Raw genomic sequence first — 5,412 nt, 5'->3', positions numbered from 1 at the left:
TGATGTTCTTTAAACCCTTTTTGTATAGAGATTATCTTCCACCATCCATATGCACCTCTAAATCATTAAGCAAAAAAAAAAAAAAATTAATTAGGGTGCCTGGGTGGCTCAGTCGTTAAGCGTCTGCCTTCGGCTTAGGTCATGATCCCAGGGTCCTGGGATCGAGCCCCGCATCGGGCTTCCTGCTCTGCGGGAAGCCTGCTTCTCCCTCTCCCACTCCCCCTGCTTGTGTTCCCTCTCTCGCTGTGTCTCTCTCTGTCAAATAAATAAATAAAAGCTTTAAAAAAAATTAATTAATTTTAAAAAATAAAATAAAATCACTAAGTGAAAGAAGAAGGGTAATGTAACATAGAAAAAAACTGTTATTGCCTTATTTCTACAAATGGCAAATAAATAATGAGAAAGAAAATTTGTTTTAGAAAAGGAGAGAAAAAAACACTATTTTTCTTCTATATTAGATCATGATGAACAGAAACTTTACTTCTAAGCCATAGATGGTGCTATGAAATAAAGTCGGGAAACAAAGAGGGAGGAAGGAAGAAAGGAAGAGAGGGAGGGAGGGAGGAAGGAAGAACGGATGGAGGGGAGGGAGGGAGGAAAGAAAAGAAAGAAAAAAGGAAAAGGAAAGAGAAAGAAGAAAGAAGAAGAAAGAAAGAAAGAAGAAAGAAAGAAAGAAAGAAAAAAAGAAAGAAAGAAAGAAAGAAAGAAAGAAAAAGAGAGAGGAAAGGGAAGGAAAGGGAAGGGAAAAGAGAGAGAGGGAAGGAGGAAAGAGAGAAAGAAGAAAGAAAGAAAGAAAGAAAGAAAGAAAGAAAGAAAGAAAGAAAGAAAGAAAGAAAAGAAAAGAAAAGAGAGATAAATACATACATACATACATACATACATACATACATACATAAAAAATAAATAAAGGTCAGAATCCAGTGCCAAAAAGTGAGTTTTCTCCCCAACACCTCAGCTACTTAAATCACTAAACTGGCCCCAGTGGTACCCACAAAAATTAATTTAAAAAGATTCCCCCTTCTTCTTGCTAAAAGACAGGATTGTCAGGGAGAATTCTATAATTCCATCACAGTAAAAGAAGATGCACTATTGCCATCCCAAACTGAAAATGTATGGTTTTCATAGAGACATTTAAGTATGCAGTGTTCAATTTCACAGCATTATTGACACAATACTTTTGGTATACAATGTGATTGGTGAGCTAGCCTTGGGACTGAAACTCCAGCTGTGACATGATTCCTACCCTTTTGGAACACAACTTGTTCATGAAATGGAGATTGCACTTATTTTCAGGAAGGAAAAGTACTGAGGTTTCTCTAATCCAGAATAGTTTAAATATAGGAAATGTTCCAAAGGATAGCAATCAAAATGATGAATGAGTTAGATTGTTTTATTCATGTGGAAATATAAATGAAGCATAAATTACCCAAGACAAATTTGCTAGGAAAAAAAAATGGGGGAAATTGTGTGATGGTCTGCAGAATGTGAAAGGCACAGACCTCAAGGCTAGAGAAATAACGTAGTGTGATTCAAAAGCTAGTAGTACAGATAATGAGAATGTTCAGAGTAAAACAGAAGCTGCCTCCCCTGATGGAAAAGTAGCAGAGAAACAACACTAATTTGAATGTGGTCTAGGAATCCAAACCACGTAAAGACTCAGGAATAAACCCTAATACAGTATTAATACTCATGTCAAGGAAAATAAAACTGCCTAATCATGTTTTCTAGATTATCTAGATATATAATTTGGCCCATTGGGGTCATCTTCTTTCATAAATATTGGACTCAACCAATTGGTTACCAACTTCCCACCATTGGAAAAGCTTGTTGGAAACATCAATGTTTAGGTGGCAAGTTGCTTGTGCTTTTCTCTGGGCATATAGAAAATCAGTAAATGCATGATAAACAATTTAAAAATCACAATTAGGGGCACCTGGGTGGCTCAGTTGGTTAAGCGACTGCCTTCGGCTCAGGTCATGATCCCGGAGTCCTGGGATCGAGTCCCACATCGGGCTCCCGGCTTGGCGGGGATCCTGCTTCTCCCTCTGACCCTATCCCCTCTCATGCTGTTTCTCTCTCTCTCTCTCTCTCAAATAAATAAATAAATAAATAAAATCTTTAAAAATCACAATTAGTTTATTCCCCGTGACAAATAAATAGCAATCCTACATATCCTTAACAGTCTCCAAATTGTGCAACAGAGATATAATATGATAAACATATGTAATTTTAAATCCCCAAGCAGATACATTAAAAAAACAGGTAAAATCCATTTATTAATACATTTTATTTAACCCAATATATCGAAAATATAATTTCATCTTGTGGCACTAGCCACATTCAATGCTCAGTAAGCACATGTGATCAGTATACCATATCATACAGCACAAGAACTAAGAGAAAAGTAGAGGTATAAGACCAAAATAAAAAATTGTGCATGGGTCAATGAAGGGACAGTCTTTTTGACCCACAGTAATGAACATTATGATTATACTGAACACGACAGGTAACTTGACTGAGAAGGGGAAAGAGGACCACAAGCACTATGTGTGTGGTGAAGTGAAAATCTCATTAAAATAAGAATTAATTCATTTATGTGATTTTGGAAATGGGTTAATTTTAGAATAAAATTATTTTCTTTATATCCTCCTAAGTGATCAATCAAAAATATATCAAAACATAATTTAAAATATTTTTATAATTGGCAACTGCAATGATGTTAAGATATTGTGACAAGAAAATAAAATGTTATTATGGAAATTATTTAAAAATTGTCAAGGACAGCACTTATATTAAGTACTTAAAAACATTGCTAGGACAGTTGAAGAATACCTATTCTAGGTTTAGAATACCAGTTGCAGATCATCATTCAGAAATATACCAACAAATTATTTCCTTATTCAATAAAAATTTCTTTAATATTTATTCTATTTCAGAAGCTGTCCTAAGCCCTAAGGATACAATGAAAACAAAAATAGGTAAAATCCATGCTCCTCAGAAGCAAATATTCTAAGATAGATACATAAATTCATTTGTCTACCAAAGCTCTGTTAAACAGTTTTCAAAGAACTTCCTTTTTCTATCACTAATATGACCTAGATTTGTTCTCTTAAGGGAACATATTCATTGATTGTCAGCCTCAAGAAGTTGGAATCTGTTTTATCTATCATCTAGTTCAATACATCGCAGAGTGCCTTATACATTATTTAATGATGGTACTGAATCGAATTAATTGAATCAAATTGAAATAAATCAAATTTAATTTAATTAGAAGGCATAAAATAGGTGTTATTGCATTGCTAAAAATCCTAACCAAAAACCAGGAATATCTCCATTAAAGAATAATACTGAAACCAAATGAAGACATTAATTACAAGAAAGGAAATCGTCAGGCCAGTAGCTCTCATAAACATAGATGCAAAAATCCTCAATACAATATTATCAAATCCAACAATATATAAAAAGAATTATATACCATGACTAAGTGGGATTTATTCCAGATACATAAGACTGGTTCAACAAATGTTAATCAATTAATGTAATCAATCATATAAACAGGCTAAAGAAGAAAATTTACATGATCATATCAATTGATGTTAAAAAAATATTTGACACACCCCTACACTAATCCATGATAAAAACTCAACAAACTAGGAATGAAGGGGAACTTAGTCAACTTGATAAAGAACATCTGTAAAGAACATATAGTTAACATCATACTCAAGGTGAGAAACCAAATCTTTACCACTTAGACTGAAAACAAAGGCAGGATATTCCCTCTCATAACTCCTATTCAACATATCCTACAAGTCCTAACTAACACATTAATACCAAAAAAAAAAAATGGAAATAAAGTGTATATCATCTTTGAAGTAAGAAATAAAATTGTCCTTGTTTAGAGATGACATGATTGTCTATGTAGAAAATCCCAAAGGATCACAAAAAAAAAACCTCCTGGAATAAATAAGTGATCATAGCAAAAGTGCAAAATGCAGGTTAATATACAAAAGTCAATTGTTTTCCTATATACCAATGATGAAAAATTGGAATTTGAATTTAAAACACAATACTATTTACATTAGGACCAAAAATAATGTAATACTGCTCTCTTTGGCAGAACATATACCAAAATTGGAACAATACAGAGATTAGCATTGCCCCTGCTCAGGATGACATGCAAGTTTGTGAAGCGTTCCATATAAAAAAAAAAAAAAAAGAACAAGAAAATAATGTAATAATCAGATATAAATCCAACAAAATATGTACAGCATTTATATGATAATAACTACAAAAATCTGATAGAAGAAATTAAGGAATATCTAAATACATGGAGAGATATTCCATGCTCATGGACAGGAAGATGCAATATTGTTAAGACGTCAATTCTTACCAACTTGATCTATAGTTTCAAGGTAATCCAAATCAAGATTCCAGAAAGTTATTTTGTGGATGGATATAAATAAAGTCATTCCAAAGTTTATATGGGAAGATGAAAGATTCAGAATAGTCAACACTATATTAAAGATGTAAAACAAGTTAGAAAATGAGACTGTCTGACTTCAAGACTTAATATAAAGCTACAGTAACCAAAAGAACATGGTTTTGGCAAAAGAACAGACACATAGATCAATGAAACAAAATGTAAGACCCAGAAATAAACTCACACAAATAAAGCCAACTGATCTTTACAAAGGAGCAAAGGCAATTAAATGGAAACAAGATCGTCTTTTCAACAAATGGTACTGGAATAATTGAATATCCATATGCAAAATAAATCTAGATTTGGGACTTACGCCTTTCAACCAATTAACTCTAATAGATCACAACCTAAATGTAAAATGAAAAACTATAAAATTTCTAGAAGATAGCACAGGAGACAATCTAGGTGACCTTGGTGTGAGGATGAGTTTTTAGATACAACACCAAAAGCATGATGATCACAGAAAAAAAAATTAGTAAGTTGGCATCATTAAAATTGAAAACTTTTGCTCTGTGAAAGACAACCTTAAGAGAATTAAAGACACATACTATGAGAAAATATTTGCAAAACACGTATCTGACGAAAGATTTGTATTTAACATATGCAAACAATTCCTAAAGCTCAATAATAAGAAAACAACTCAATAAAAAAATGGTAAAACGATCTGAACATACACCTCATCAAAGAAGATGTACAGAAGACAAATAAGCATATAAAAGATTCTCAACATCATTTTTCATTAGGGTGCTTCAAATTAAAATAATAATGAGATATCATTATTAGAATGACTGAAATCAAAAAAGCTGACAATAACACATGCTGACAACCAAGTGCACAACAGGAACTCCTGTTCATTGCTGGTGGAAATGTACAAGAAGATACAGCCACTTTGGAAGACAGTTTGGTACTTTCTTACAAAGCTAAACATAGTA

The 5,412-nt window shown here is 32.8% G+C and overlaps 1 pseudogene; it reads left to right on the top strand.

The window, feature by feature from the left end:
• Nucleotides 1–4,103: 4,103 nt before the first annotated feature.
• On the top strand, nucleotides 4,104–4,204 carry LOC123834994 (U6 spliceosomal RNA; annotated as a pseudogene).
• The last annotated feature ends 1,208 nt before the right edge of the window (nucleotides 4,205–5,412 follow it).

Source organism: Mirounga angustirostris, unplaced genomic scaffold (genome assembly GCF_029215605.1).
Source record: "Mirounga angustirostris isolate CCGP_5_RB_7025 unplaced genomic scaffold, mMirAng1.0.hap1 SCAF_1, whole genome shotgun sequence".
Lineage (NCBI taxonomy): Eukaryota > Metazoa > Chordata > Mammalia > Carnivora > Phocidae > Mirounga > Mirounga angustirostris.
Note: the sequence above shows the minus strand (reverse complement) of the source record. Positions and strands in the feature narration are given on the sequence as shown.